Source organism: Pecten maximus, chromosome 8, assembly GCF_902652985.1.
Source record: "Pecten maximus chromosome 8, xPecMax1.1, whole genome shotgun sequence".
NCBI lineage: Eukaryota > Metazoa > Mollusca > Bivalvia > Pectinida > Pectinidae > Pecten > Pecten maximus.
In genome coordinates, this window is record NC_047022.1 from 10,970,373 (window position 1) to 10,993,190 (window position 22,818).

The 22,818-nt window shown below is 33.0% G+C and overlaps 1 long non-coding RNA gene across 1 annotated transcript; it reads right to left on the reverse strand.

The window, feature by feature from the left end:
* Positions 1-5,114: 5,114 nt before the first annotated feature.
* On the reverse strand, positions 5,115-8,345 carry LOC117333775. The gene is made up of 3 exons (XR_004534001.1): positions 8,122-8,345; positions 6,776-6,852; positions 5,115-6,068 (listed from the first exon to the last, which is right to left on the reverse strand). It is a non-coding gene; the product is annotated as an uncharacterized LOC117333775 (long non-coding RNA).
* Between the last annotated feature and the right edge of the window lie 14,473 nt (positions 8,346-22,818).

Below are 22,818 nucleotides of genomic sequence, written 5' to 3' on the forward strand. Positions count from 1 at the left end.
ATTATGAAAAACCAGTAAATAACACCTCCGCTAAAAATAGATTCTGGAAATACCCTACCGGATGTTACGTAATACCATAGCAACGCATAGGAAATGGCAGCGTATGCTGTTTCGCCGGATTCGAGTCCTAAAAAATGCGGTTTGCGTCTCTTAACGATGAGAACATTAACAAGTTAACGACAGAAAAGGATTCCATAAACACAAGAAGAGCGACAGACTCGGCTGTAAAAAAATTAGGAATATTTAAAAGAAAAGAACGTGGCAGAGGACGTTGAGACTTTGGACTTTGAGTTAAGTACGTTTATCATTTCATCATATATACTTTGATTATATAATAAAACAGTTAATGACTTTTTACTTGATTAGTATGCTCTGATATTAACCAGAATGTAACCATATTGACCTCGGCTTCGCCTCGTAAAAAGTCCATAACTGTATATTATTGTAACATTCATAGCTTGTAAAAGAGTTAAGAATACCAAAAAAACATTAACAATATTACACACGAACATTATCTTACTCGTAAACAAATTCGCATAAATATTAGCACCACAGGGCGCAAACACGTGTGTCGTGTTTATAAACGAATGTGTGAATAAAATGTAAATAAAGGAATGAGCGAAAGATAAGACACAATATGTAGTACTTGTGTCATTAGTTATTGTGGTTCGGTGGGGTAATATTTAGCTTTAGTGTCTGGAATTTGTCAGAACGATTGGTGATTTGTCAGTACGTTTATGTTGATCTTTACAGAATTGGTATTTGGGTAATACAAATTTTAAAATAAGTGCATTATGTTATTGCTTGGAGATGTATATACATGTACATGTGTATCTTTAAAAAACAAATCTGAATTTCAGTCCTAAATTATTTTTTTATTATAAATATTTTAATATATTATACATTTACAGCAAGTGATGTAGGTGTATCGTTTTTGTTGGGATACCAAACCCACGTGTGTCGTGTTTACAATCTTATGTGTGATTGAATGTAAATGAAGGAATAAGCAAAAGATCAGACAAATACACAATATATTAGTCAAATTAGTTATTGTGGTTCAATGAGGTAATATTTAGATTTAGTGTCTGTGATTTGTCAGAACGATTTGTGATTTGTCAGTACGTTTATGTTTATCTTTACAGAATTGGTATTTGGGTAATACAAATTTTAAAATAAATACATTATGTTATTCCTTGGATATGTATATATATGTGTAGCTTTAAAAAACAAATATGAATTTCAGCCTTAATTGTTTTTTTATTATTAATATTTTTTTTTATATATTATTTTAGAGTTATGTCGTTAAATTTCTTAAAATATTTTAAACGCTTTTAACTTTTTTCCTAAACATATGTTTAAGTTAACTCTTTTTTCTTTCAAATGATATATGAACCTTAATATCCAATCATAACATGAATTCATAAGCATATGATTTTTTTTTTTCAAAAATGTGGTTGGACCGTTTTGGTCATTTTTTCATCGCGACTTTTGTTAAAATACTGATGTTTGTTTGCAATTTATGTTCAGTTAATATATATTTAATTGATTTTATAAAATCAAATGATGGTGATACGGTTTCTTAAACATTTAAGGATTGATTGTCAATTCTGTTGCTTGCATGAACTGATGAAGGGAAGTGAACCTCGTGCAAATGAAGTGAACTGCGAATCAGTTCATGTACAATTTGCACGAGGTTCACTTCCCTTCATCAGTCTATGCAAGCAACAAAATTGACAATCAATCCTTATATTTACGTTTATAAATTTAAAACTTCGCCACCAGATTGCAAAATTCGGTCGCAACAGTGTGACGTAAGTGCGTCACTTTGTAACATTGTTATACTTATCGTACATGTGTGCACAGTAGTGGAACAGCAGACAGCCAGCTATTCTCGTCGCAAATGCAACACAAAATATAGTGCCATACACGTTTTGATTATTACGATGTTGATACACATAGATAAGATAATTTCAAGGTAAAATATTCATTTATAACAAACATTTATTATATTGTATAATAACAACTTAGCAATACCCGTATCAATACGAATTTAAAGTGCAGTGTTGACAGTATAGTATGTGTGTGATACAATGTGAATTTTAGTCGCTAACGTTAGACCTACTGCGCTACGTAGGTCATGAGCTCGGTGCTATCGAGAGTGTCAGTGTTCTGTCAGATCCTGTTCTCTAAACTTGATACTTGAATTGTATTACACATAAAGCGGCTATTCCACTTGTGTTCATGTACGTTTATAACAATGTTACACAATTCACAAAGTGAAAGTGCATTCAAGTCTGAGGCGGTACAGAACTCGATCGCCATTGTAAACTCAGTGAATGTATTCACACGCCGACAAGAAAGTGATTCGTCTCTAAGAACAGAAGCACGCGACCCGAAATCTTCAACGAGAAATGAAGTGATCTGACTTTACTATGTTCTTGAGGCGGAGCGAAGTGAAAAATGTAAATATAATCATTTAATAAGATATTTTCCATGTTTTAAGGTATTGTATTTGTTCATTGTAAGAGATATCTCTCATCGAGCAGAATTTCATAACGATCATGTCAGGCTGTATAGTCAAGTATCCTGCAGACTATTCCATAAGCAATTGCGAATTCCTCATTTGACGCAACTGACGCGGGTTATTTCACTCTCTTCCATCTTTCAAACTTGTAACTGATATATATACGACTTTTCTATGGCATTCGCAATCTTTTAGTGTCCTTATTTTCTTGCCGATTCCGATTTCAGTGACCCTTTAGCTAATCGTTAGCTCTGGAGCCGTGTACACCATTTTTGTTTCTCTTCGTGAACAAGTTCAGTCGTTCGGGACTCGTTGCGCTTTAAAGGAAATATCTGTTCTTCGGCAGACCAAATTTCTTTAAAATCATGCAATAAATCAGTGCTTGTTACGATTAATATGATTAACTGTATTGTTCGTATAATATCCAGCCTCTAGGACCTCATGAAAAAATAACACTCTACGTTTATATTATGTTGGATTTCCTCTTCCCAATAAAGCTACATACCAGATTTCATCAAAATCGATTCAGTCGTTCAGAATGAGAAGCGATTTCCATATTGACCTCTGTTTCCCGTACAGTACCACACCCACGTCATCACGGAATCACGCATGGACGTACAGACAATGCAGTTCCTATAGAAACTGTTACCTCACCCCTACCACCATCCGAAACCCAGAACCTATCACTACCCCAAATGATTACATTAGAGCTATAACTACATCATCAAATCTAAGTGATGTGCTTGCCCTCATTGATATATATATATATGACAATACAACAAAAATATTACATACCGGTCAGTTGTATCAAGTGGGCGTCGATGACAGGATATATTAACGAATCTTACGTTGCTTTGATGAGACAATGTTCTCCGTTATATTAAGACAATGACAACACAGTACTTTATCCCGTGATTATACACACGAATCATTTAATGACCGCTCACTCATGTGATATAGATGTCCTATATATTAACCGCTTTGGGAGATAACCACCATTTCATTGATAGCGGTGTAGTAAGTAAACATATCGAGGCCGAAACATCACAATAAGCGCCTGCAATGCACCTAGCTGTAATGTAAACGAGATTTAAACGTTTATAATCATACATCGATAAGCGTGTATTTCGTGGCGGAAAAAATCTAATAAAGTATAATTGTTATACAGCCAAATTACTCTTTGTGATATGCATAATGACTAGCAATCTAGTCTTCATCTTTAATTAATTTTATAAAATATGATATGCTGATAAATATTCATTTAATCCTAGATGTTAAAGTTTGACATCATTGTCACATTGTAGGATATAAGTTATGTCAAAACTTTGAATGTAAAATAAACACAATATGTGCATTACTTATCATACAAATTATTTACTCATATTTGGGTATATTTATGCATGCCGGCAACCTCAATTTAATTGTATTCAGTTTTAAAAACGAACGTTTGGAAAGGGAATAACTCTTTTTATAAGCGGTAGTATATGGAATTATTGTTTAACATAATTAATTCAAAATATGCTTTTACGTTTTAAGTCTCAAGATAGTTATGCATTTTTCGGAACAATGGATGTCTGTTAAAACAAAGTTTTTCCGTTGATAGAATAAGGAGTGTAAAGTAACTGGTCCCCGGCTCTTTTGTACTTTGCTGTAGTGTACCGCTGCTGTATGTAGTTACTGCGTTTTCGTCATACACGTTACGCTTCACGCCATTCTAAAGATATACTTTACTTGTGCGGTCAAATGAAATACTAATAAAGGCAACTTAACAGGGTTTAAGGTTGCGTTGCATAGTTTTTGTACACACAGACAAAGTATTGTATTTATATTGTAAAAGTGGAGAATATAATGTCACCTTAATAGGTCAGATTAATAAGAAGTTCACTTTAACCTATTGGTAGCATGTTTGTCTCTGATTAAAACACACATCAGCAATGTACAATCAACAGATTTGACAGTGACCAGTACTACTGTTAAAGCTAAATAATGATTTCTTTATCATCATTTGTATTGCAGACCAATAACAGCAAATCATCGGTTTATCCTCTGATAGGCCTTTGTGAACCAACTTACTGTCTGAATAATCCCCATAATATTGATATGAAGCTGGCTATAAGATAGAAAGAATCTGCTTTACAGTTTTTCACACACATTTTGTCTTCATTGCATTAAATCTGAACCTCACATCAAAGAAGTCGCCAGGTACAATGTCAATGGAAGATCACAAATAACGTGTCTAGACATTCGCATTATCAAAATATCTCAAATTCAAAAAAGTCGGGAAAGTTAAGTACCAGTCTACCTAAGAATCATGCAGGGGGTGATTCATGACATGTCACAGAATCAGCTTATTTTAGATCCTATATATATATCACTAAAATGTATTGAAGAAAACACCTTTTATTTTATGAAAATGTGTTCGTTGCCATGGTAACCATGGAATATAGATTTCCATGGTAATTTGCATGAAAATGCAACAAAAATCTATGATTATTTGACATAAAAATTCATTCCTTTAGGTAATGATATGATGAGTTGTTTTATTGTTTTGTGTAAATGTGCAACACAGAGTTTTGAACCAATAATCTAACGTTGAAAAATTAACAATATTGGTTGCCATGGAAACTACCTAGGAATACATGCAAAAATTCCAAAGTTCATTTATGAAAAAAAGGAGCTTTTTAAATGAGCTTATCATCCATAACCAGATCAATAAACAAAAAAGATTGATACATTAAGAAAGAGGACATATCAAACAATAAGAAAATACCAAAACACCTGTGGGATTTTAAAAAACATAATTTTTACAGAGCATTCAAAATTTAGAAATTTTGAAATAATACATTAACATTTGGCAGAGTTTTCGCTATTGTTATTTAGTTTGCATGGCCTATAGTACATATTATGTTAAAATTTTGTTGGAATTTTCCATTATCCTTGCAAATCATTATTATGATTGCCATTTAGAATACAGATTTAAAAAAAAATCATACAAGAGACAGTATTTAAGTGCTTAAGGGTGATTGTTGCTATGGTAACCATATATGTTACTGGTACATAAAACACAAAAGAATAGTTCAGATGTGCTTAAACACAACAACAGGCCAATATTGTGCTTTTACTTTAGACAGCTTAACCCTATTTACTAGTAACCTTTTTTTTTTAAAGATATATGTTGGATTTTAATTTCATTTCAATCAAATTTTAAACATGTTTGACATGTACATGCTTGTGCATTTTCTATAACATTTGAAAAATACTGACTGAATATTATCACACTATCAAATTAAGCATGGTGCTTTTAAATCAATGTATATTGTTTACATATATACACTGACTATTACCATTAATAACAAATAAAACTTAACACCATCATTATGACATAAGCATATAGTTAATAAGAAAGAAGTTGTTTAAATATCAGTTACTATGGCAACCACATGTTCAATGTACTCCAATTCCCATTGAAAGGCAGTATACACATTGTTGGGCCACTGTTCATTCTTATTTCCTCCTTTTCATCATACTCATCAGAAATAGGCATCTGAAATAAAAAGAAATACAGTTAAAAATTAATATATTATTTTTGAACACCATAGTGACAACCTTATTGGGATTTTTGCAGAGTAGGCCTTTTCCCATATTTTGAATCCTAGAGGGATATTGGTATTTAAATATCTTGATTGGTTATATGATCTTCTCTACCTAATTATTTGATAATAAGAGAAATCTACATATGATCAAAGTTATTTCTGTGAATTAGAAATAGCAACACCAAACTTCAACTGGCTGCCATTTTGTTTCACTAGATCAGAATCAAAAACATATGAACACAGCTAGGAACAAAAGGGAACCTTAAGGTCAATGAGGTTTGAGAAAATCCTTCTCTTTCATCTGAAGAAATAGCCTTAACACTTTAAAAGTCACAATCAAAGTTTTCTTTTACTTGCATATAAAGGATTATCATGTTAGATAAGTTATGAATGTTTATTTTGGCAAATAAGTGACCATTAAACTTTCAATTTTTAATAAGGTTGTATATACAATGTACACTTTGATACTCATATTTGACAAGTTACAAGATATATAAAGATATATAGTTCATACTTTAGTAACTCTTTCTTCAGAAAAATCCAATTGAGCATAATTATGAGATAATGTGAAATGTAAGATATAAAACCATGGGTAGCATAGGTAGCATGTTTGTATTACCTGTATATAATAATCAATTTGCTTGATTTAATTACATACCTGTTTTTTGAGATGTGTTCCTGTGATAAGTGGAGAGAAGAGGCAGCATTAAACCCATGGTCTGCTGCAGACAGCATCTGTAAGATAAGACAGAATAAGTTATACCGGCATAATTTACAGCTAGGAGAGGTGCATTAACTAATATTTGTTATGTTAATTGCCAAATGTAAAATGTCCTTATTTGTTAATTTTGACACACTGGTCTACTAAACACAAAGAGAAAGACAGATTTCTATTTCAAAATTTCAAAAAATGATAGGCCTACCTACCAGGTATTCCAATGCCAAATTTGAAATTTCAATTTAAGATTTTGAGTTGGGTATGACACAAAGATTGATAAAACAAACCATCATTATTCCATTTCAGACCTCACACTGGAAGTTTTTACTATATTTTAAAAAGGCATAATTTACATAATATGTCATATAGACTACCACATTTGTATAAAATGGGATAACACACAAAAGGATATTTACTATTTTACATGGTTCATTATTGACAATCTTTCATTTTTTACACTTGTGTTTTCATCTGACAGTTACAGTAAATCCCTGCAGAATGTAATAATGTAGCATAATTAACACTTGTAAAATATATTTCAATTGAAGCGGTGAAAAGACTCAGTGCTACTAACATGTACTGTACTAGTCATAACTTATTTTCAATCATTTTGCTTGTTAATGGACAGCAAATGTGTATGTGTGCATATACGAGGTATATTTTTACATGTAGACAGCCTAATATCTTAGTTAAAGCCTCGTAAACATCATGCTATGGGAGTATATTTTTACATGTAGACAGCCTAATATCGTAGTTAAAGCCTCGTAAACATCATGCTATGGGAGTATATTTTTACATGTAGACATCCTAATATCTTAGTTAAAGCCTCGTAAACATCATGCTATGGGAGTATCACTTTGTTTAGACTCCATAATTGTTTTTCTAATTTTTTTTTGCATTGCGGGGAAGTTTGATATATTTTTTTTTAATCATGACAACTTGTTTATGCTAGATCTAGCTGTTTCTTAAAAGTAAATTAAATAAGGTGAATTACACATACTGGTATTATAAGTTATTAATGAATTCTAGTAAATCTCTGTCCTGATTGACATGACTATTGTGTAATATTTACTCGCACCTCACCGAAGACCCATTGTAAACACATTGCCGATGAAACAGCCTATACTAGCCAGTATAGAAAGTCCTGTGATGGCCGTGCCAGAAGACAATTCATAGGCTGTTTGTTGATGATTATTGAGCTTGATATACTTCCTATCCTGATTCCAGAACATGAAATCATTCAGAAATAAATATGACTACTTTATATTGAATTTCAAGTAACTTACCTGATTCCTCACTACTGTGATTGCAAGCGATCTGCTCCCCCGGCGGTTCAGGACATACAAAATTGTATGCCCTGGATGCATGATATCTTTCAACAAAGCCAAGTCTGGTAGAAATAATTGCGCGTATATTGCCTAGAAATTCTCAAGAGAAGTGTATCAGATATGACACCTGGATAAAAACAAATCAAAGGCAATTTTCACTTAAAAACAACGAAATATGCAGGTCACCCCTCTCCACAGACACAGCTCCCGCCATATTTGTTTTCCCTGTCAACATAAACTCTCAAACCAAAGTCAGTGTTATATTCTGTTGAAGACTATTTGTTAAATATTCACAACATGTGATGGAAACAGTTTCATTTTTTATAATAACATGGTTTTATGTATGATATGTCATTTGTTTAATTGAAATCAATTTTTATTTGAAATAAAAATTTTGTTTATAGAGTTCAGGAGTCCAAGGGAGATAACTCATAATTACTGATAATGGTTTTTTAAACAATTTTCAAAATTAATTTATTATCTAATTTTAGATTATCCCACGCATTTTTTAGAATGTACTTAAAAAACAAAGATATTTCTAAATGATGAACCATAATTGATAATGATGTTGATCTGGTTTAAGGAAAAACCTTAAAATTAAAACTGGTCATTTAACTATACACATATAGTAAATAGAGCAAGGGTAATTATTTCACAAATGTTGTAATAAAAGAAAAAAAACACAAACGAACTTACCTAGAAACGTTTTCTTTCAATTTCAACAATTTAATTCTTTTATTGAAATAAAATACATGCAATTCTGAGACATGTCATGAATCACCTTTTTGAGATTTTGCATGATTCTTAGGCAGACTGGTACTTAATATCATTCAGAGTTTTACAAAAACAATCATCAGGAAAGAATTTGAAAGGCGGGTAACAATTAGAAGTACAAGAATAAGTTCGGGTATTTCGTAAATATTAGGTAATACTTATTCAATACATGGAAGATACACAATATAATTGAATGCAAAAATACAAAAATATCATTGTTTACCACTATAAAGCTTGACGGAAATTATCGATCCAAATCGAGTGATTGCATGTCACCTGATTTAAGGAAAGGATTTCGGATACCAACCGAAGCGCGACGAAGATATACGTTACTTGATAAACCGGCTGTGTGCTACCGCTAAATATATATCTTAATTACTAAGGGTAAGAGGAGGTTACTCATAACTACCTCCTAAAGCTGACATGCTCATATCGATCCCATAGAATAGGAAAGATATGTATAGCAATATGTATCAGAACTCTTGGAATTGAATAATGAACAAATTTGCCTTAAAGTGTAAACCACGAATTTGAACCAGAACGAACATAAATCTGTTTACAGTATTCTAACACATCAAAAATAAGGTATATTTCCCCTGAACTTTATACATTGGTATAAAGTATTTGTATAGGAGTAAGTGAACATAGTGAATTATTCTTCATTTCGATAGAAAAGATAAATGTAAGATGGAGCTTTATGTCAACTGGGTAAGCTCGTTTGTTATTTATTTAACTACTAACGGTAAACATTCGGATGGGTAATAATGAACACAACAGTTCTTTGAAAGAAATCTACGCAAAAATTTACATACGGGGGTAACACACTATTAAAATGATGTAGTAATAATTCCATACATAAAACATATGTATTACTGTAAGCTGTAGATTAGTACACAAAATCAGATGACAAAATTTAGGAAGATGAAAAAGAATACTGAATTCAATTGAACATCATATACTCCTTTGTAGTTCTGATGATTTCACTTAAGGTCCTTAGCATTTCTTGCGAGCCTTAGGAAGAAGAAATACATGTAGCTGGAGGATTCCATTTACTTCATTTTTACTAGCTCTACTGTATCTAAGTCTGTATTGAAATGTTCTACTATCTTGCATGTGTTTTGTTCAATCCATTGACAGGGTAAAGTTTTACCTTATACAATGCCACTTGAACGTTCACGTAAAAATACAGCTTACTTAAAAATAATGAAATTGCTGAGGTGACGTATATTTAAGTGGTAATAGATATAATTGAATGTCTGCTATGAACCGTGTAATTGTTAGGTGGATATTTTAATTAATCTATTGATTATTTTATATCATTTACTGTTTCAACTAATTTCAATCCTGGTACCGCATCGATAACGCTTGATGGTAGTGGCACAAAGACAAGATCATATTTTTATGTGTTCATATTTAATCAAACCAATGTTTCTACCTTATACTTTGATTGACATGTTTTATTTATTGCTAAAAAAAGGTATGATCTATACCTACGAACTCACTTCCCTTTAAACTCGCTTTAACCATAAAACAGTAGTGTGAAAGAAACCCTTACAAGCCTCGAAATTGGAAATCTAAGAATATATGTCACCTCTGTTCCCCTGTCAAGCCACCAAAAGTGTAAAAAAAAAAATCAATTATTATTTCATTCCCCACTGGACTGTATATCAAATCAAGCCACGTCCTGAGTGGACAAATCTTACTAATGTATATACAACGACGCATGGCAAATTTTAAGTCTGGGTACATCTGTGGAAATCTCATAGTTGTCTCCATCTGTTTGCTTACCAACAAGTGCCAAATTAAAGAAAACGTGACATGTCCATATATTTGTTCCATAAAAATGCCATTGTGGATCATCTAATTATCAGTTAAGCAATATATAAGCAATATATAATTAGCATCGGCATTTACTTTTTCTTTAGGATGTACACCTCTAAGAAACCAAACAATTCCAGTATTAAACTTTTTTCTATTAGATTGTTTTTGAAAGAGGAGTTTATGACATAATAAACAAGAGGTCGAGGACCACGTAGTTCTCTTGGCATGGTATCATTATTCTATTGATTGTTGTCAAATTTCTTGCATTTGGTAATTGTAATTTGTTTGTCAGAACCAACATCTCAACTGTAAACTTTTACAGTGCATCTCTTGCGACTTTCTCGGCTAAAATTTCAAACTTTTCGCTCGGTCGGCAACCGTAAATCAACAATTTTGGTTTATTTTTGCTTAACGTCCTTTTAACAGCCAGGGTCATTTAAGGATGTGTCAGGTTTTGGAGGTGGAGGAAAGCCGGAGTACCCGGAAAAAAACTACTGGCCTACGGTCAGTACCTGACAACTGCCCCACGTAGGTTTCGAACTCGCAACCCAGAGGTGGAGGGCTAGTGTTAAAGTGTCGGTACACTTTAACCACTCGGCCACCGCGGCCCCATAAAAATCAACCGATCATCAATTAATATGTAACAGAATAACCGATTGAATTGTATCATTAATAAAAAAAATCCATAACTAAGGAAAACCAATACTTGATTAAAACTAATAATCTGTTTTTGATTAACTGCTAAGAAGGTTATTATGATGTATCACAGTATCATACATGATAACCTAGTTTCCAATGACCATTTATGATCATTTTTTCTATATCTGTCGTCGTCGGAATGCTGCTAATGTCGTCAATATTTGTACGTTATAAACTATAGTTTTAATGGACATCTTAAGTATCTACATGTTTACATTTGAGGGAATTAAAATTATTCAAAAACGTTAATATTTACTACTTTTATAGAAAATAATCAGATAGGGAGGAACAACAGTAAAAACGACCCCTATTTGAGCTTGCGCACTGCGTACGCTCCTAGTTGTGGTTGATAAGTGAGAACTAGTAAGGCCATGTATACATGTGTACAGGTGTCTTGTTGGAGGTATAGCTTATATGGTGTTTGATGCAGTATATGTATACATGTTCAGACACAGGTACACATGTGCTATGTTACTAAAAATAGACATTAAACATTTTTTTTGTTAAAAAAAAAATCCAGTTGATATATAATATTCTTATTGTTATCAACTCAACAACTTCTCAATACCTACTATCTGACATCACAACATAGAGCAATGAATGCATAGTTATATAAAAAAATCTGTCTACAAGTTGCAAAACCAGCAATTTTTCCGACCACTGGCTATAGTTCTTGGGGCTATAAATAGCTCCAGAGAACTACAATTGCTAAAAAAAAAAAAAAAAAAAAAAATCACATGTCAGTATGTTTATTTTTGCTATGGCCCTTTAAGTCATTTTGAGCATTTTTACCAAACAATCACAAATTTGCATCCTATTGTAGCAAAGTATGTAAATAAAAAATAAGTTTCCAATCAACACAAAATTTTGACTTTTAACACTCCCATCGATATATAAAAACATATATGAGCGAAAAAAAAATCCAACATTAAACTTATTTTCATACTTTGCCATTTAATAGGGCATATAAAGCTTGAATACATTTTAAAAAGAACAATATAGGTCCTACTAACAATTATTGTTAGTAGGAGTTATCTTCCCTGATCAATTTTCAGAAAAAAATAACATGAACCTAAAACATTTGAAAATAAACTAAAAAATTTCATAAATACGTTTGATTTTCCTAAAAGCTGTACAGTTGATACTTCATATAGGTTTTGTAAATATTCAACGCAATATTTATATCTAATATAATGCTCTAATATATATTAAGCACAGCAAAATTACCTCCCTTTGTATAGTTATTCTCAACTACAATGTTACCTAATATTTTGTATAGCATTCACGATGTGTATTGTTTTTCCTTATAGTACAGTTACTATTTTAACTGTTCAATTAGATATTGCTATTAATGTAATGAAAATCACAACAAAGTGTTGTAAGAACTTCCTGATTATTTCCTTAAATAGTAGGAATGCATTGTTGACTGATATAATTTAAAATACCTCAGCTGTCAAGCTCAACATTTCATTCATCGATAGCCGTATTTATCAGTTAATTGAGAATGAAAAAGTAAATAAGGGTTGAGATAATTAAGTATTAAGAAAGACTATGATATACATATATAAAAACCATATCCTGGTATGTCAATACAAATGTCCCAACGTCAATTCTGACATAAAATCTTCAATGAATCGTTGCTTGACAATTACAAAATATATAACAATTATTTGTAACTGAAAATCTGGATACACATGACACCATGCATAATACATACAAACAAGAAATTGTTTATCATCAAATTGTTGCTTTATAATGAGATTTGGTTGCAGACCAAAATGTTTGGAGACAGCTCGAAAAATTTCCTGGTCAGTACGAGTCAGTCACTTGAAAAAAAAATATACGGCTGTATTTTTGTGTTGTGTACATAACCCGTAATGATAAATATGAGTGATTTGTTTTCATTGAATTAAATTCAAAATTTCAGATGATATTGGAATTGTATCCACTGCTTTCCCATGGTGTTTCCCTATTCCTCATAATAGTTGCAGTTATTGATGCAGCAATGTGGGCTATTTTTGAAGTTTAAACTGAAAAAAAAATAGAATATTACTCTGAATGTTGTATAAAAACCTAATAGATTACATTTCCTTGTGTATTTATTTATAATGTCTGATAGTTAATTTTCCTCCGTTCAAGGTAAGGGCCAAATAATCTCAAAATTTTATAATATTAAAACTCTTTCAAAATAGCATATTGGGATCAAAAATCGAAGAAAACGCTGCTATTAAGATGTGTGCAACGTTTACGGGTCAACTCACTAAACTGTAAAAAAAAAAAAAAATCCTTTCAAATCAGCCTGATGCGATTCTGGCTGGAAAGGTCATACAAATAGATGTTGACATTTATCAACGGGAACGAAGGGAACGAAGGGAACGAAAGGAAAACGAAGTGAAAATGTAGGTTTGCCAGTAAATTGTCAATCAATAGTGCGGTTTAAGTTTCCTTTTTGGTATATTTAGTCGTCTTCAATTAACGAAATGCGTCTCTGAGTTAAGTATTAAAATGGGTTATTGTCCCATTTTAAGCTCACCTGGACCGAAGGTCCGGTGAGCTTATGCCATGGCGCAGAAACAGTCCGTCCGTCGTCCCATAATCTTGTTCGGACATCTCCCACTAAAGTTCCGATTTCAACAATCTTGGCCAGTATAATCAGTGCAACATGTAGTTGTGCATACCGACATTTTCTTACGATAATTATTATTTTCTAAATGAACACCGATTTCCGATTGGTTGAGGCTTGTCCGGACAAGTCCCACTAAAGTACAAAACCTATCTTAACGAAACTTGGCATGAAGTTATGCCCAGCTAAAATAAACACAAGTGAAATAACAATATTATCAGGAGTATTGCATATTTGTTACCGAGCCGATAGTATATACAATGTATATAATAAACATATCTATAAATTTGAGCTGGTTTTGGATCGATTGATGTCTTAATATTTTCATTCATAAAGTTACTGGATATGTTATGATTAAACTTACCAATAGCCTATTCACCTATAGACGCCCACAGGGGTATTTGTTATCGCTTGATATACATCTCTAGTTATTTTTTCGAATTTTTGAGTTATGAGTTATGACTTATCTAACTGAAAGTTTAACTTCCCAATGATATATTTTACCGTAACGACCGACCCACTGAAAACAAAAGAAAATGATTTTTGTATTAAAGATATCATACAACAACTATTAAGCCGGGTGGTGCTTGATCTTTTATGCCATAATGGCAGTGTGTAATCCTGGTTCTGGCATCATTCGACTTATATTGAACATTTTCAAAGATAATCAGAATTTTTAGTTGGCTGTTAGCATTTAGTAATTACAAATGTAAGATAGCAGTGTTTCTCTTAAATGTACTGTTTCCCTCAAATGTATTTCAAATAACTTTCTTCAATCCAAACAGAGACTACTTTTTTTCGGGAGTCAGAAACTGACTATTAAAGGTCAACACAGTCCTGAAGTATCCACACATACTAGGGATGAATTTAAATATTATCCTGGAAGTAGATTATACGTAAAGTATGTTATCAGTTGCGTTGTGAATCTTGCATTTATTGTATGGGTGACCTATCCTACTAAAACATTATACAACTTTATACAGTTTGCCATTTTCTCCTGGAAAGTAGAGGTTAAATCTAACATCTGCTCCTCACATATGTTCAAAGAGATTTCTTAGCAGATAACAAATATCTGTTTGGCAAAAATTCTAAGAACTTATCAAATAATATTTGATTGTTTTAATTGTAGTGTTTGATAATGGAGTATATTGTGAAAGTTTCATCTCTACACATAACATAGATGAAGAACATAGAATTAACGTTTCTTTTGTAAACTTTAAGTACAACGTTTATTTGTTATTTGTAACAATTTAAAATAATGAATGTTTTTAGAAGTTACTCATGTTGAATGGATTGTGACTAGTTTAATATTAACATCTTCTTTGCATCATATAATGAACTATAATGCAACGCTTTATTTTTTTTTTCAAATCATTAACAAGAACGCAACGTTGCTTCGACTAATAGTTAATATCTAATTTATTTATAATGCACGGCCGTTTATTGCTATATAACTTGATTTGTATCAGAATAAATAAATACCATCATCATCATCATCATCATCATCATCATCTTTTTTTTAAATGAAATGTATAAACCCTATTACGTTTATCTGCATTTTAGTCAGAGTCAATTGGGGATATACTGCAACCAATTTTCTCTTTTGATTATTTGAAATGTGAGAGATATAATTTGCGTTCTTTTGAACAGACATTTGTGTATTATGTAAAAAAAATCAGAAGCTCTCCGTCAACATCAAGTATATTTCTCTTGAAAATATGTTAGAATTATTTATATGGAGGAAGGAAGGTAACTCAAATATTGACACGTTAGTATTTGTTATCTATATCAGAAAGTGAATGGAAACCTTCGTCACCAGGACAGACATCCTTGCATAACCTTACATGCATCCAAATAATACGGATGGTCAATCACCAAAAGATGTTGGGTGAATGATCATATTTACTCTACGATATATCGCGATAATGAATTAAGAATAGCAACAACAAATATTTATTTTGATTATTTTTATATATTAATAAATATGCATTAAATAAATATTTCACTTTTGCGCCTTTTGAATACTACTTTCAAAATACGCCATTCTGATAATTCAACGGAAGACATAAATTTGAATCATCTTTAAAAATAGATATATTAATGAATACAATTTATACAAAAGGTGTTAGATTGGAAAATTATAAATATCCAAATTGACCTACTCAAATCTTCAGATACAGATGTGTCCTGGTGAGTTAATGAATTTTTCAAAAAACAAAACAATACCAACACAAGATTAGCGTGTTTATTCTAATTCGGTGCTAATCTCTAAGCAGAATATTCATGAAATAAGAGAAAGAGGGAGAGGGAACTAAAATTTGTAACTGATGTTTATTTTTATATTACGTAAATAACAGTGAGGTATTGAATCAACTGTACTAACCACTTCCCATATAAACTTTTCGATTGGATTTGTTTTTCTGATTGTATTACTCAATCTTTATACTGGTTAAGGTTAATCTAAATAGCAATTTATTTTAAAATCCTAAACTACAAAGGTGCAACTGAAAAAAAGTAACTTGATCAATTGCTACATGTGTACTATGCAAAATGGGTAATGATATTTGTTTAACTGTTGCGGTAAATAATTTGAAAGTCATGTTTTGGCAAAATAAACAAGTACCTTAACACATTGCAAACCAGGTCAATTGGTTAGCCATGATACATACCAAAATTGACTAAAGTTCTTCTGTTCCATTGCAACAGAGTACAGATTTGTAGGCTTGTAAATTATCGCGAGATTGCTATTTACATTAACCTTAATTGAACGGTATACTGCAAGTTGTGTTGTCATTGTTGAAAAAGCTGGAAGCAACAACGAAATAACAGGAATTAAATCATAAAATCATTCAAAATAGACACAGGAAACCTACATATCTTCACACAAAAACATACATTATCGCGATTGAAAAGCGGTAGAAAGGTAGAAAGCTTGCAAACAGGAAAAAAGGTATTTATTCAGTTGTTGAATGTATATGGGCAAACCCACTGGATACTAGCAGTGCAAACTCCTAATCCGATCCGCCCAGAGCTCGTACGTATCATCCGGTTAAAAGACACGAACACATCTTCGTTGATACCTCCACTGCCTCTATCTGACTGTCCAGCCAAGGCGTAAAGTTTGTTAACACAAAAGAGCATAGAGAAATGTATAATAAGAATGGCAGAGATGTAACTTTGTATTAAGAAATATAAATATATTGTTTTTTTATTTTGTATGTAGCTAGCGTTTGCAGACTATTGACAGAATGATACAGAAATCTACAGGATTAAAGGGGGGGGGGGGGGGGGGGGGGGGGGGCAATTGCCAGGGGGGATTGACTACGGCGCTCGCATAATCACTAGTTTTAGTTTTTGGAGAAAAAAAAAGATCGAAGCAGGATACTATATTCTTGTGGAAATAAGTAGTGTTCGGCGATAGTTCTTAGAATGATCATGCACATGCCTACTGAACTTCCTTGTAAAAACATTAGGGTCATCCACTGTAAATCATTTTGCAAAGAAATTTAATTAGGAACTTGTTCCGTATATAGTTGCTTAATAGCATGTGTGTACTTTCTATTTTTTAACTGCATATCAAATATTGACGTCTAAAATGTATATAAATGTATGTATTGTACATAAATGTTGTTTATGAACTACGACGATCTGTGACAATTCTCTATGTTCCTTGTATCAGGTATGCATATAGGAACGACAGTTAGTAGTGAATACACAGCAGAGGATAGGACAGTTCGATAGTAAGTAACGTGATTGGTCACTCCATCACGTTATCGGTCAGTCTCTTCAGCAGGTGTTTTAAGTGAAGATAGACAATATTGCACACACTTTTATTTACGACTTTTAATCGGTTTATAGACGATGCTTATACTATCATGATAAACCAGACTGATGCTGAATGTATCTTCGACAAGATATTTGGGAGTTGTATGTCGCTTAAGACATGAATTATCGGAATCATTTCATGAACACGTACATGTAAACATTTGCCGACGATGACCTAGCAAAAGAATGGTACGGAGCATATGTATGATAAGGAGACCTCACGCAATTAGACTGGGTATTCTGCGGAAAAAGCTACAAGACATTGGAATTTGGACACCCTCATCTACGTCTAAAGCTATGGTGTTTATTGAAAAAATAAATGAAAGGGTCGATTCGCGGTCGTCAAACACAAGATCGGTTACGACAAACAATCTGCCAAGTAATAATTCGACTGGTCCCTTAAAAACAATCAAATCCTCCCTATGTTAATGACAGTACCCAAACATGTTGCTTGTTCTTGTGGCTCCAGAACACACATCACCATTTTGTCCGGTGCTGGAGGAACAATACTACCCGTATCTAACAATGTAAAGAGTCAACCAGCAAAAGGGGACCTGGATAGATATGGAAGAACAAGAGTGGAATAAGTGGATAGGAATAGAACTGTTTTAACAACGAGAAATGTTTCAGAGCTGCATGCGCGGCCATGCATGTAAAAAATGTAAGAATGGTACATATCCAGCTGTGTCCTGCCCAATCAAGAAAAGTTGACTGAACAGTTCGAATAATCCATTCACGGCAACCACATATATTAATGTGGTAAATTTGAGAGCAGAATTATCTCATCACCCTGGTCAAAATTGGGTCAAAACCTTGTTCTGAGCTAGAACAAGGTTTTGATCAAATAATAAGACCATGTGCAGAACTGCAAAGTAAAGAATGGAAAAAAAATGAATTAAGCCTTGTTACAAAAATAAACAGTGACAAATTTAATTCAGCAAGAAATTGATAAAGGTTTTCTATTGGGACCATTTCAACAACCACCATTTGAAAAATATATCATGTTAGTCCTACGGGTAAATATTCTGGCAAAAATTGGCTTACCGGAGATTTGCCTGCCCCTCATGAGGATGAGAACAATCCCAGTGCTAATAAACTTACCAATAAAAAGGAATGTTCTCTTCCTAATGTTAGAATAGAGGATGCTATCAATGTTGTAAAGAAAATAGCACCTGGTGAAGTGATATGAAAAACAGACATATCCGACGTATTTGATTTAATACCCATTCATTCCTTGCAATGGCATCTTTTCTGTGTGAATCGGGACGATCAGTATTACTACAACAAGTGCTTAGCTTTCGGATGTAGGTACAGCCCTAAGAAATTCGACAATTTATCAATAGCTATCTGTTGGATCACACGTGAAAATTACAAGGTTGGGCCTATCTTGCATCTGCTAGATGATTTCATAACTATCAATTCGCCACAGAAGGTTCCTGGTGTGTGGTGGAATGTTTATGATTGCGTTATATTCAGTAAATATGGAAGCTAGATTGCCTATTCCCAAACTGGAGAATATTGCTTCAGATGTTTAAAGAATTGCATGGAAGAAAATCACTGACAAAGTTGACAATTTTATTGTTGTTGCAGTTCCTTGCGTTTGCGACACGACGGCGACCTCAGTCATGCAACTTACTCCTAGCCTCATATGTGGCTTATAATGGTGACGCATCCCCTAAAAGTAACACGATATAATAACTGGTCTTTTGTAATATCAGGGACCGCGGGCGTCGTTTGCAGACCTACAAACTCCCTGATATCTCGGATGTGTCTGGCTCACACATCCCAAGTTTCAGCTCAATCCCATCATTGGAATTGGAGAAGACGTTTAAAATGTACAAAGTTTAGGCACGGAGGACGTCGCAAGACGATGGACAAAGCATGATGGATATAGGTCATCCTGAACCTTCGGGTCAGATCACCTAAAAAAAGCTCATTTAAATAGCCATGTGCATATAGATTTTTTTCCCCTAATTGATTAATTGATTCTTAAATTTCGTATCAATAAGAAGGTAGGCTGCATTTAATAAATTGGGTGCAGTTTGCATTGCCTTATTTGCTTCTTTCTTTTTTATCATTTCCATTGTTACATGCCAATCAAATATGAAAATAACTGATGCCTCCGATAGAGGGCATCCCGTGTTATGTAGTGAATGTTTTTGCTTTTGTTTTTCTAAGCGGTATGCTATTTATCCTGCAAATCTCGGCCCAAACAGCGGTTAGAATTTAATATTTTATAAACAAATGTCTTAAGTACATGTACACCATTGTTTTTTGTTTTGTTTTTTTTTGTTTTTGTAATTTGTTTGTTTGCTTTTCTTTAGTTTTTCCATCCCTTTTCTGTATAAGTATAGAAGCAGTTTTTAATTTAGTTTTGAACCATACAGTTTATATATTGTCATCCCTGTAGTATCTTAAAAATATGATCTCATTACCTGATTTCGTTTTATGAAGACATGTACATGTATATCCAGTCTTCTATTGAAAAAGTTTTGACGACGGTACAGACGAATAAATTGTCCCTTTATCAAGACACAAGTAAGTTACAAACGATCACATATAGACATAGAACACGGAACAGTTACTCAACTATAATGGGTATAAACAACAATAACTATCGTTGTGTTGTGAAAACGATCCCCTCGGATCGATAATTAATTGACCGAGGGCCTATTATAGGTATTTAGAAACCATCTTAAGTGGTATAGATATGATAAAGGTATCTAAATAATCAATATAACTAAAACATTTAACAAAATGACATCGCGAGTTGAATCGATGTGAGGAGTGCCCGTGTTATGTAGTGAATGTTTTTGTTTTTGTTTTTCTACGCGGTATGTTCATTTCGTCCTGCCAAAAAGCATTAAAAATCTAACTGAATGGTGGTCAAAAAATCTATGTGGGTAACGCTAACCGGATGGCTGCATCAGGACGATTCGTCACAAACCGACAACATGTACTGACACAACTTATTCAGCCAATGAGCTGCAGCCAATGGGCTGCTGTTTAAAGCGAACCAAGTCCATATATAGCATCAGATCAATGTATAACGCGGCATCTTATACTTAACACACACAACGTAACACTTATCTTAAAACTTAGAAGTGGCTGATGGAAAACAAATCGTCGTTGTGTGTATCACCTCAAAATACGGTACACGTAATTACATGTACATCGGTATTACTTCCCTTTCTTCCCGTCTACCTTTGTGTAGTCAACAATTCAATGGCGTTTCGTTAGCTCTATATACACAATCAGTGGCGGATTTAGAGGGGGCGACTTCAAACGGTTACAATTTGTAAATCTCTGAATTTTTGGGGTTTTATGATGCACTAGAATGCAGCCAGAGCTTTTATATCTATTTTTTTTTTTGAGGGGGGGGGGGGGGGGGGGGGGGGCAATTTTAATATCAAGCTGAGAGGGCCCCTTTACCAAAATCCTGTACCCGCCACCAACAATGTAATCGTTTCAGGTCTGTTTTGTTGTGATAACCAGTCAGCAACATGTTGTTACAATGTCTTCTCGGTTGTCATTTTCATAAGTTCATAGTCTTTATGTACAAATATCTATGATCTTGTTTTCTATTATATCACTCATCTATCATTGTATGAACAGTCCGTATGAATAGTTTAAAAAAAAAACACTTATTAATGATTTAATTAATTCTAAATTCAGGTTGCGATACTATCTTCAATTTGGAACAAAAACAAAAAACAAAACAAAAAATGATAAAATTGAAATAATTAGATTCTTCAGGACTCCATATGATAAAATAAATCAGTCACTCTAGCAAATGTAAGAATATCCATACCTTGCATACAAAGAGCTGTCACCTATAAATAGCACGTAAGATACAGATGGTTAAAGACCTCGGAGAGATATCGATATGTGAACATCTGTTAACATAATGCATGCTTGTATACATAAATAAACGGAAGTAATAAAAAGGAGGGGGGGGGGGGGGGGGGGGGGCTTGAAAACATTAAGATATTGGCTGGAAATATAAGTGAATTATATGTCAAATGCATGTAGAATTAGATAACATATCAGTGTATTTGAATTAGCGGAAATATATAAGAATCGTAAGAACAACGTACACAAATAGCTGTTGTCTCTGTTATCGATTGTGATATATGCATTGATAAAAGCATTCAATGATGGTTTGTATATCGATATCGATGTGCATTAATGATAATCATCCTTCAACCAACAAACTTTGAAGTTCATAAGGAAGAACTTCCTCGTCCATTATAATTCAACATGTCGCCTGTTGAACAACACTATATTGTCGATCTTGCGGTAATAGCGTTTATTTATTGTACACAACACTTTCCTGACGACGTTCATCGTTCATGCCATTTTGTTCTAATCTAAGACGCAAACTTTAGCAATCTATATAAAAAAGGTGTCCATATCGACATGTTGTTCATTCGCATGTAGTCATGTCCAAAACGTGTATTAAAACTAGAACACTATGTGGTTATATGCAAACTGCCTTAGCTACGAAGTAAATATGGCCTATCTGCATATTTACACCCATATTATGTATTTATATCAGGTCATTTTTTTCAGATTTTACCCTCTCAGGAATTAAATAAATCTCATTCTTATACATTACAATGGAGATATGTCTTCCCTTTACCAACTAAGTCATTTCCTCATATATATATAATTTGTGATAGACTAAATCAATGTATCTTGACTGCGTATACGGTAGTATGCCCGCAGTTGGCAACGAACAGTTCCTATAGTTAGCGTTCCATAGGATATGTCGTTTCATGTTGACTAAATCACTCTCAAATTTACACTTGTATTTGGATGAGCTCATGGAAATTAATATACTAAATAACCAAAGATATGTAGTTTTAGCTGTTACCCGGTTGATTGTCGTGAAGCTCTATTTTGATGCTAGA